We start from the raw sequence: 12,472 nt of genomic DNA, 5'->3' as shown, positions 1-12,472 counted from the left end.
TATTCCACTCATAAAGGGGGTTTGTTGACAACCCCAGACAGAAAGCGAGCCACAGTCCTAAGGAGTCTTTCTGCTTCACTGGCAGTGGTTTATGGGCCTGCTTTATGAAAAAGGGAGGCTGTTTTATAGAGTCGGTGTGGGGAGAATTCATGGTCTCAAATTCACATTTAATACACTGTATGGCTTTCATACCCGAAGTTCAATACATGGTGGATTTTTGGCCAAATGATTTTTGGTCTTGAAAGGTTAAAAGAAGTGTCTGCTCCCCAATCCCTGGATACCCACTCAATTTATCAGAGTTCACATTGAGCCACCTCCTGATTCAGGTTTATGTTCTGCATGAGGCTGGGAAATGGAAAAGGCATGTCAAATGCAGAAACAGGGTCTCAGCTGATTTGACCATTTTAAGCTTTTTGACATCGGGGTCCTGCATTGGTTTATTAGCAAACAGGTTGCACACTAACGACCAGCTTGAGGTGAGGGAGTACTCTCCATGACTAGATTTCAAAGCCCTTTGTGTAAAGCTGAAAATATTTTCCTCCATTTTATAAGCGACAAATGGAAAGGAACAACCAGCCCTTATACTCCAGCCCAGGAAGAATTCTTGGTCACTCGGCCTTCAGACAAAGACACCACTCAGACAGAAGAAAATGGGAGGCATGAAATCCAAGCCATTTATCTCAAATGTGGAACTAGAAGAGGACTCGTTCCTCAGCTGAGTACCTGCAGCTGTTGCAATACATCGCCATCAACTTCATCATCACTTTCTCCTCTTTCTAGCTTCACAAATTAGACATGAACCTTTAGAGGCACCTTCTTTCTTTCCTAGTCATGCCCTCACCTTAAACTCTTCAACCAACCAACCAACCAACCCATCAACCCCCAGCCAACCCATCAACCCACCAACCAACCCACCCACCCACCTAATAGTTTTTTCTTTTAAAACTTAATACATATTTATTGACTACATTTTTTAAAGTCACCATAAACCTACCATCCATAGATAAACACTGTTAACATATTTGTGTAATTCTTTCCAGTCTTTTCTCCATCCTCTCCATCCTTCACACACACATTTTAAGAAATGAAATCCTACTATTTTGTGACCTGCTTTGTTTTCATATAATATATGCCAACTATTTTAGTTTAATGAGTGAAATTTCCCCTGTACCATCACTTAAAAAAAAAAAAAAGGCTGCATTGCAATGCATTGTTTGAATTGTAAGTAATCTAGTAAAAAAAAATTCCCGGGTGCTGGATATTTGAGTTGTTTCAGCTGAACATCCTGGAATCTCCCCCTTGTATGTCTTCACTGACGTTGCTCTTTCCTAGCACGTTCCTTGGCCCTCCCTTTTCTGCATATCCTTTAAAGTCACTGTCTCCCCAGAGCTGCACTTGCAGTTCTATTGTTTCTCTACGATTTCCAGGGGAGCCCTTAAAGATTCCCTTGGTTCCACCTTCCATGTATATGTTGAGATTAAAAATCCCTATGCCCACCATTTGCCAGCTACGGGAGTGTGGGAAAGTTATTTAAACTCTCTGCGTCTCAGTTTACGTATCTGTAAATGTGGGTAATAATGGTATTTCCCTCATAAGACGAGAATAAAATGAGTTAATACTGTAAACAACTTGGACAGCACAGAGCATGTGCAGACAATAGGTGTTAACTATGTTTACATGTTTCTGTTTGTCACACCCCCTTCCTCAAGCCCGGTAAACACCTCAGCCACAAGTCTCCATCTGAACCTGGACTCACCATCCTTTGCCTACCCCAAACCTGCCCCTCTCCCCGGCTGTTCCCACGGCATCACCATGCAGTCACTCAAGTGTCTAAGTGAAGAGTCTCGGTACCACCCTTGAGCAGACTTAGCTCCCGTTCTCGCCCCACATTACGGATTCCACCTTCGAAATCCTCTCCATTTCCACGGTCATGGCCGCTGCTTTAGCTCAGGCTTTTATTTGATCATTATAAGGGACTAAAGGCTGCTTTCCAGGGTCTGTGGTCTTTTCTTTTTCTACTCTAAATCCTTACTGACCAGAATGGATTTCCTATATTTCAATTTGATCATGACACTTCCCATGGCCTACAGGGCCATGAAAACTCTTCTCATTGTTTCCAGCTCCCACACTCCCAGCTTCTAAGCACTCTTTCCACACAGTGCTTTGCAGGCTTTCTGTGGAGAAGGACCATTTGTTTTTGTTTTGTTTTGTTTTCTTTCCAATACATCATGGACCAATGCTTTTGAAAAACACAGCAAAAGATAAATTGTTGGAAAAATGAAAAAGAAGAGATATATAAAAATGTTATTATTCTATTTAAGAAATATAAAATTACTCTATTGAATTGCTGTATAAGTTTCCAAATGCTTACTCTCAACTGCCGTACTAATCTCACAGAGTAGACTAGTTACAGACAGCTCATGGACTACTGGCCTTGGTCTGCCTCCACACTTCTGAGTGGCACTATCCTAACAGGTCCCTTGCTGTAGACACACCAAGGCACACTTGGTCACACCCTCAGGCCTTACTATCTCTGCACTTAATTCCCTCTGCCTGGAATTCTATTCCACCAAGTTTCTATCTAAAACCCTTTAATGCACCTTTAAAAACATAGTAGCCTCGGAATCTTCCAATACTCTTCTTAGAATTAAGAATTCTTAGAATTCCAATACTATATATATATATATATATATATATATATATATATATATACGTATATATATATACATATATATATGTATATGTATATATATAATTAATTAATTGCCTGTCTCCATTTCTTACAAATTTGTATTTTCACTGTTTGCCACCAAAAGTCTTCCCTACTAGAACGTGAACTCCACACAGGGCAGTGCTTTGCTCATCTTTGTATCTCCAGGCCTCAGGACATAGTGTAGGTGCTCAACCATACTGATCAGTCTTTCTCATTCTTTAGAATTCTTCAAACTGTAGTTGATCCCATGCAGCATGAGCAACTATGACTTAAAAGACAAGTAATTCCAAAGAAAGAAGGCACAGAAAACACAGACCAACTGGATTGCTTAATACAATGGGGTGTAGGTTTGAACATACTGGGCAGGGTTAAAATTGTTAGCAGAGCCTAGAGTTGGGGCCCAGAAGAAAATATCTTCCATTAAAAGGGCCAGAAAAGATGTGATTATAATTTTATTGTATTTCCTCAAAGGCAAACATTCCTCATTTCCATTTGGGAATCTCACTATCTGTGTTTTAAGACTCTGATCCAAATTGAAATAAGTCAAGGTCTGCGACACCTCTCTGCCTCATTCAGAATGAAAGAACAAGATGGAATTCTAGGTACCTCGTGATGAAATGCATTCTTAAGCAGAAAGTGGCAATCATTGAATATATCACATACAATGACATTGAGGAGGGCATTGCTCTCTATTCTGCTCAATGGACCTTGCTGGAACAGTTATTTCGTATCTCAAATCCATTTATCATTGCCACCAAAGATGTCAGGGCTGAACACCATTGCTGAAGAAAGTTATTTTATTCTTCTTCCTGCCTAAAGGAAATGAGAGGAAAATGAGGGAGAACCCCAACTTGTAAACCACAGCACCTAACATCAGGTACAATTTAACTCAGCCAGTGACAAAACAAATCGATTCCCCTTTGGGGCGGGTGGTTTATCTAAGCCTGTAAAGACATCATTCACCTAAAAGCAATTTCAAAAGAAGCCACCTACAGAAAATATGACACTTATTTTCTTATTTAAAGAAGGGACGTGACTGCACGGTGACTAAAAACACGTCCACCATCATCTCCCCATCTGCCCGACTCCTAGTACGTGCAAAACGCGCAGCCATTTTGTGCCACAAAGAGCAGCTCCTACGGTGTCCGTCTTCCGTCACTCCATAAAGCCCTCATTTCACATCATTTACACTACTCCTGAAGTGGCTTTGGACTTTAAGTGAAATGTAAAGCTATGGGGGTCCTAGAAATAAAATAATAATAATAATAATAATAATAATAATAATAATAATACTGGTTTTTATGAAATGGTTTGAGGTATTCTTACTGACTGTAAAATGATGTCATGGGCTCCTCGTCCCCTCTATGCCAACAATGACTATGTCCGATCAAATGAAATCGCTCAGAAATATACAAAAGCCTAATCAAAAGATGTGTGTGCCAAACAATAGTTTAAAAGAAAAGAATAAACCTGATAGTTACAAAACAAGCATGTTAGAAAATAATATAAGGTTCACCAATCTTCAGCTGTTGAGGAGGTATAACAGAGAGCAAACTTTCAGAAGCTTCTGGAATTCTGTACAGCTATCATTCCTGTACGGGGAGTTCTTAGAATCTGGCATTTTTGCAAGTTCTCAGCTTGAACTGACTAAAACTCAAAAGACCAATGTGATCTGAGGGACTAAGAGAACACTTCTTATTCTCCCTCCAGGATCTCTTAGGTGATCACGCATTTTCATTCCATAAGTAATTTTAAAGTGCCTGCTATGTGCGACGTTTATTCTGACCACTCATTAAAAGTGCAAATATAGTGACAGAAATCGATTTGTCCAAACCCGAAGTTCTAAAGCTCACGACTAATTTTCAACATTTTTTTTTTCTTTTGGTCACTTTGAAATCCAGGTGTATTTCATAAAAACAATCTGTATGCTGTAAATTTCCACTTAGCCATTAAAATATTGTTGGGTTTTGGAAGTAGGGAAAAAAGTGAATATTTCACAAATTTTTGGAGAGTGCAGCATTTTTTCTCCCTTAGAAGAAAGGAAGCCACATTTTGCCAAGTATAAACATACATAAACCCCAAAGATGAAATTTACTTAAAACGCAGAGCCCGTAAGCCTCAGTGGTTGCCAAAATGAGAAAAATGAATTTCTTGTCCAAAGGTGAAACTGACAGTCTAGGGCTGCGTGATTTGTAAAAGGTCTCTTTTAAGCTTAAGCACCAGATCCTCTGCCTCTTTGTCATTGATTTACTGATTCTAAGTCATCAATAGCATTAATCCGTACCTGCCTAGGGACCTATTACAAATGACTTTGGAGATGGCGTGGAGCAAGAGTGTGTTCGGAGACCACAGCGTTATTACCATGGAGACCCGTTCCTCCGCGTTCCGTGGCGGTATTCTACGCGACCCGGACAACGCCACAGTTTTCCCTTTCTGGGTGAGAGCTGCCTTTCCCTTTGGGTGGGGTTGGAGCCCCCTAGCTCGGCTTCGACTAAATAAAGCTTGGTTCTTCCCAGAGTCCTGTGTGAACTAATGAAACCCAAATTTGCTGATGAACAAAAAAGGAGAAGTATGTTACGGGTTAAAATAATACAAGAGTCTATTTTTTCCACTGTGTTGTGATCCATAGAAATCACCCTGAGCCTTTTCCCTTTCTTCTCTGCCTGGGAAGCCAATTGCTTTGATTGCAGTGATATGAGCTAGCTAAAATGACTTGCCCTTGCTTGTGAGGCAAATGGAACATGCTAATAGAACTTATCGCATTACCCGATGCAAAAGTGCCATAGCTCATTACTTTAAGATAAAAGGATATCATTGCAGACGGCAAGCAGAATTGACTTTCTGAGGCCCGACTTGATGATGATTTAATCAACTGCTCTCTTTCACTTCTCATCTCTGCGCCTGTCGGTTTCACAGGTGCCGTTAAATGAGACACTCAGAAAGTGAGCGGAGGGAAAGAAATTGCTGTCATTACTTTTCAAGAAAGGAGGTATGCAAATTTTCGACAGAAAGATTGCGTTCATAATGGGCCTGGTAAAATACAAGGATCATGCTTGACAGGTGAGGGCAAGCCATTTGTATGTCCTTAAAGCGGAGTAACCGTCCTCGTTTAGAAATGTGCTCGGTAAGAGAAACTACAAATGAGAAGCCTGGCGGGGCCTGGGGAAGGCGGGGCCGAAGCGCACGGGGTAGGCCCAAGCTGGCCCAGTTCTAGAGGGAGGGAGGGTGCTTAAAGCCTTTAGGAACCGAAGGCCAAATGAGCATTTAACAAAGCCTGGTAGCACTTAGTCTGAACCCGAACACCAACAAGCTCTCGAAAAGCCCACCTTTTTCTCCTAGTGTCATTTTGCCTGGGTTCCAATCCTGACCCTGCCGCATGTGAGCTGTAGAAACTGTGGCAAGTAACTTCGCCTCTCTGTGCCTCAGTTTCATTATCTATCAAATGAGGCTATTGACGGTATTTACCTCCCAGGGTCATCAAGAGCATTCGCTGAGTTAATAAATATATAATAATAAAATATATAAAATACATATAATTAACAGGAAAAGGTGCAAAACAGTGCCTGACACATAGAAAGCACTCAGTAGATGTTAGAAATCATTCAATCATTCATTCTTCAACAAAGACTGGGGGTCTTTTTCTTTTAAATTAAGAGTATATATGCCAGGTGCTAGAAATATGACTCTAGGTAGAATACGATTCTTCATGGATTTCACATATTTAAGTCTTACTCCCCCAGCAGATGATAAACTCCTAGAGAGAACAGTCTGGCTGTCTCTGGGGTCATCATGGGGACCAGTACAGTCCTAAGGACCCTAACAGATGCCCAGCAACCATTTGATGATTTATGGATCCCTCCTCCCTCCCCCCTCCTACTCACGCCACATTTCTGATACTGCCTGTGATGCTCAAACCCTCAGAGGAATCTCCTCTTGGAGTAGGAAACGTCTGTCTTTACTCGGGAAGGGAAGCTCCAGCTCGCAGTAGGCCCTGCCTAGCCTGGGGAAGAAACAGTGCAGCCAGCAAGAACAGACGGTCTGGCCTGAATCACCTTCAGGAATGCAGAATGAATCTGAATAGATAAAATGATCAGGATAGTATGAACAGAGGTGTTTTTTCATCCACTTTGCCTTCAATAGGTAATTGTTCTATTTTCTCCAACACTCAAAGTAAAAGCATCTTTCTTAAAGTGCCTGTAACTCTGAGTTCTTTTTCTCTAGGTAATGAAGCTGCTGCAAACCATTCTTCCTTCCAGCCCCTAAGGTTGGGAGGCATTGAGTGTAGCTCCTGCTTTTCATGCTAAGTAGCGCCTGCATGATTCAATTCTCTGCCAGAGGGACAACAGCCACCTCAGGCAAAAGGAGAAAGAGCAGGATCCAGACAGTCAAGCAGCTCTGAGCCGTCCGTCTTGGAAAAGCCTGGTTCCCGAGGTATAGTTCACTGCAGCGTGGCTCTTTCAGGGTAAGAATTCTCCACAGGACCTGTCTGAGAGCATTTTCCCTCTAGAAATGCCAGCCAAAGGCAAGTCGGACCTATCCCTCATTAAAAAAGAATGTTTGGACAACAGCTCCGGTGGGAGGCGGGGCAGGGGTGGGGGGAGAAGTGTTACAACTCCTCCCTCCATTGTCAGGAAGTTAAGGCTTCCAATGGCAGAGGCAGCCCTTGAACCCAATTCTGTCCTCCTAAGTTCAAGTTCCCGGCAAGCACAATATACCACCTCACTCTCTCTCGGGCACTATCCAAAGAAACTACTTGAAAAATATCTTGTTGATTGATTGCTTGGCAAAGGTTAGAGTCGAGCTGAAACTGAAAAGTGGCAATGACCATACATAGCAGGGAATGCGGCTATCAGCGTCAGCTGCCTTTCTCCTCCACCTGAGGCAGCTCCCCCTCAACGGGAGGACCTAGCACAGGACTTGGTTCAAGGAAGTGCTCCTTAAGCCTATGGCTGACTTACGTTCAAGTTCTGCGCCACCCATGTAGCAGCCATGCAGTCTTGGGAAAGGTACTGAACACCCTGAAGCCTTTTTTTTTTTTTTTTGTTCCTGTAAATGGGGATGATACTCCACAGGATTTTTGTGAGAATTCAATGAGTTCAAATATGTGAAAGCAGCCAGAAAGAAATACTCATAGTTTTATTTCTTCCAACTCTTCCATGAAAGATATGTTACATCACACACAGAAATGAGGTAACTTAATAGTTATTTAAATGTTGAGTTTCATTTTTTGTCATTTTATTGCCAGAGGGGAAATCATATTCTGCAAGGGTTTCTGCTTGGGAGGTGTTTGAGGACTTGATACCATGCTATACAAAAACAGAACCAACAACCCAAACAAACAAAAACGGAAACTACAAAGAAGAGAAGAACAGGAATCTCCCTGGTACCAAATGGTTTATTTCATCGAAAAGTAGCAAAAAAGCAAGACACTTTAGAATTTAATTTTCTGAGCATTCCATTAAGTTCCTAATGAAAAACTTTTTTTCGGGGAATATAATTTGGACTTATTCTTCAGTCAACTAGTAGTCAGTAACCTGTATGTTGGGACTAAAGTGGTCTACGGCTATGCCACCCTGAACACGCCCAATCTCGTCTGATCTCTGAAGCGAAGCAGGATCGGGCCTGGTTAGTACTTGGATGGGAGACCACCTAGGAATACCGAGTGCTGTAGGCATTCAGAAAGAAAGAGAGAGAGAGAGAGAAAGAGAGAGAGAGAGACAGAAAGAGAGAAAGAAAGAAAGAAAGAAAGAAAGAAAGACAGATAGACAGACAGACAGAAAGACAGACAGACCCATTGGGACTAAAGTGAAACACAGATTTGGAATCTAAACTTGTAGGTTAGGCATAGTGCAATAATGATATGGGCTTTGGCATTATTGATGTGTTCACTCAAATTCAGATTCACGAAATAAATAAACGGACAGATACACAGAATGGTATCAGAAACATCAAGTGAGTCCTGGTACAAGTAGGAAGCCAGCCGTTTTGAAGTCTGTCCAGACATTCTGACCATCGGAAGAAGGAGCTACCTGGATAGTCCTGTGCACAGAGTTTATTTATACGCAAGGCCTATTTAGGGATTGATCTAACAGAATTAACCAAAGGAGTAACCTTGGGAAAAGATAAAACTTCCTAGAGCATTAACTTTGGTAACTACAAAAATGGAGAGTAGTTGGGAGAATGTAACTAAAGTGCTTGGTATCCAGTAGACACTCACCAATGCAACGGATCACGTCTAGCCTCTGGGACACGTGGGAACGTCTGTCCCCTCTGCCACGTATGTGGAAGCTTTCTCTAGCTTCTCTGGTCACATTTCGGCTGTTGGTTTTTCGGCATCTTTAACACTGTAGTCAGTTTCCCCAAATTTATCTCAGAGTTTGTTTATACTCTGCTCTTAATAAACCGTAGCACCTAGTAGGTGCTCAATAAATATATGTGAATAAATTCATAAATTATATTAGCAAAATATCTGAGGGAAGGTGTCTGGGGAAGTGTTAAGAACTATATGGTGGCTGACAGAATGGATGCTAAGATGCCTGAAAGTGGTGGGTGTCTGAATGTGTCTATGAGAAATACGTAGAAATAATGTTGAGGTAAAAGGAAATCCTAAGAAAAAACACCATACACTTGAAGAAATCTGATATTAAGACTGCTCTTAAAAAAATCAGGAAAACCAAAATACTAAAATATTTCTTTTTAGATTTGACTCACTTTAGGCCAACGAAAGCACCTGGAATTGAATGGGAAAAGAGACAACGGTGCCCTCACTCTGCTGGAACGTCATTTTCAACTCCCTGTCAATCCGATTGTTTGTTTTGTTTTTAAAATGCAAGATGGCGAAAAGCAGAGCTGAAGGAACAGAAGTATGGTTTGAGACAAAGTGAGTTCCAAATGTTAGAAGGTGGTTCGAGAGGATCTGAAGATGTGTCGGACCGATTCTTTTTTCTTTTCTCTTTATTAGGTATTTCGCTTACGCCTCTATAAGGATTCACCATATCCATAATCAGGATTTTAAGTTAAATTGTACCTAACAACAGTTTTTATTTTAGGATGGCCTGAAAACCTAGTCTTCCATATCATAAACAAGGAAGGGTAGGATTACTATAAATTGTCTGCAAGAAAATACAAATTGCCAAGATAAAAACACCCACTGGTCTGCCAGTCTCGAGTTTCCTGTTTTGACATACTATATGCAGTAATTTGGTATCCACAATCTCTTATTAGAAAATGAATGTGCTATTTTTTCTGAATGCTGCAATTACAATAATTGAATTTAAAATGGGGATTGAGTTTCTCTATTTGGAGGAAAAGAATAATTGTGTATTTCTGATTAAAATCAAGGGGACTGAATAGAGATTGTACAAATTCCAGCTTCAGTCTCCCTGAGTGACTCCTCGTCAGGCCAGAGAAAAGCAACATTCAAACGCAGAGAAATGCACCAGCACCTCAGCAGCAGGCACTGTCTTTGGCCTCATTTGCTTTGTCTCCTGGCCTTCAGTCACAATACCCCCGTGACAGAGGCAATCAGAACACCATGGCATTGTTACAGTTTAAATGGCAGCCATGCTGGAGTTCCCCACTGTGTCAAAAATTAAGAGTTAAAATGCAAGGAAAACAAACATCTCTTTGTGTTGAAAATGCCTTTCCCCTTTTAGACTGCCAACATTTGGAGCAGCAGTTTCTGCTTCTCCATTATAGACCCTCTCCTCTGGACGGGGGAAACGTAATGGCAGAAGTGGGGTGGTGGTAAGAAAAGAAACAATGCTATTTTCTAAAGGGCTTAACTTCCTTTGTTTTAAAAAAAAAAGTCTAAGAAAAGCCATCTTTTAAAGTTCAGATGTGAGAAAGGAAAAGGGATGGAGGAAGGGGGCTATCTTGTCTTTTTTTGGTCTTTTTATTATATTTTTGATGGTCCCATTCAGTCTTCTGAAACCTTCATTTAGCCAAACATAAAGGTGAAATTTAGTCTCACAAGTCTTCTCAAATGTTCTTTAAAATAGAACTTCCTAAGGAAAGAGAAAAATTTTCCAGGACAAAGTGAGTCAAGGACTGTCTCTTTATATTGCTCACTATTTGTTTTAGCGGTTTTATTTAATGGCTTCGTTGAGATACGACATGAATAAACTGCCCATATTTAAAATGCACTATTTGACCTGTTTCCATGTAATGTGTCCACCCAAGAAGCCATCACCACAATCAAGATAGTGAGCAGGTCCATCGCCCCCAAGCTTCCTTGCGCTTTGTTAATCCCCAGCTCCTTTCCCTGCCCAGACTGCCTATGCCCCTCCTCCAAGCACTGATCTGCTTTCTGTCACTATAGATTAGTGTGTATATTTTCTAGAGTTTTATATAAATGGAAGCATACAGTATGTACTCTTTCTGTCTGGTTTCTATCATTTACTGCTTACTATTTGGTTGCCTAATTAAATAGGAGCCTTCTAGCTCTAAAGCAGAAGGCAGCCCTCAGAGGCTGCCGAGGCCAGGCTTTACTATCATCCCCCAGGAATAGGACCGATTACTTGGTCTTACTTTATTCTTCAGCTTTATTATGTACTTCAGTAATCAATAAACACTTCTATGGCAGACGGTTTATTTTACCCTATAAATCCAAGGAGAAGAGAATGATATTAAGACATCAGTATGGATGGGCTCTGCTGCTCTGTAACACTATGAGGAGAACACGAGCAACAGACTTAAATCTAAGAAGGTTACAGAGCAGTCACAGCTCCTGGCTGGATGGCAGGGATCGTAAAAGACTCAGGCAAGATCTACAGCAATGCACTGTGAACCAATGAGACTCTCAGAGCAAAAACCCAAACTGAACAGGCAGGCTGGTTGGGAAAGAATTACAAGCACTGGCTTGAGTGGAATGTAAAGATCTTCTTTCAAAAATCCAAAATATTTCTTAACAAACAAAAAGGTAGAGAACAAATACTGACTGCAGGCTGACTGTGTAGAAAGCTGTGCTCCGGTTTGGAAAGAAGCCTTCTAGATAGTCGCCTGGCAGTCCCCGGAGACTCTTAATTTTCTCCCCTGCAATTCCTGGCCCCAGGGCTCCGCGGTAATGATCAGGAAGCGTCTTCCCTCTAGCTAGCCCTTGGAGACTCGTCCTTCCTTTCAAAAGCAGAGAGGTCAATTCATGGGAGAGGAAATATAAATGGCTAATAAACATATGAAAAAAATGTTCAACTTCACTAATAATCAAAGAAATGAAGATTAAAAAGAGATGTATTTCTTTTTCATGATACAAATAAGAAAAAAATGTAAATGCTGACACTCAGTGTTGGCAAGGCTGTGGTGAGGCAGACAATCACCCGTTTCTAGAGGAATGCCAATTTTCTATCTGGAAAATAATTCTGCAATATGCATCAAGAGCCTTAACATTTCTTTTAATATTTAGCTCAACTCTTCTCTTTCTGATATATACGAAGATACAGATATATACCTCCAAAAAATGAGCAAAATGTCTAAAAGAATTTGTTTACAAATTTCGTCATGCAGTTAAGAAACAATCCGATAATATACTTAACCTATATCTCCTTTTTTAACCTTGCAACTCCTCTTCGCCCTCTCCCCACTCCCAATGTGTAAGTTTAGTATTCCAATTTTATAGTGAGACAGTGAAGTCTGAAGACATTAACTTGCCTAGTCAGGCTTGTGTAAGAAGAAGCTCCAAGCATTGGAACATAGGTATTTCTAAATTTCTAGATGAATCCAGTACACGGACTTGAACCTCAACATCCCCACAAATTGGGGAAC

At 41.0% G+C, this 12,472-nt stretch overlaps 1 protein-coding gene and 1 pseudogene across 12 annotated transcripts in view; one reads left to right on the top strand and one right to left on the bottom strand.

Annotated features, from left to right (window-relative positions):
- The window catches only part of AUTS2 (AUTS2, activator of transcription and developmental regulator), a 1,087,944-nt gene that overhangs the window by 328,956 nt on the left and 746,516 nt on the right, over positions 1-12,472 (bottom strand). The window lies entirely within an intron of this gene.
- On the top strand, positions 8,269-8,387 carry LOC111744156 (annotated as a pseudogene).

Source organism: Pteropus vampyrus, unplaced genomic scaffold (genome assembly GCF_000151845.1).
Source record: "Pteropus vampyrus isolate Shadow unplaced genomic scaffold, Pvam_2.0 Scaffold128, whole genome shotgun sequence".
NCBI classification, from domain to species: Eukaryota; Metazoa; Chordata; class Mammalia; order Chiroptera; family Pteropodidae; genus Pteropus; species Pteropus vampyrus.
The sequence above is the reverse complement of the archived record's forward strand: the minus strand, read 5'-3'. Positions and strand labels throughout refer to the sequence as shown.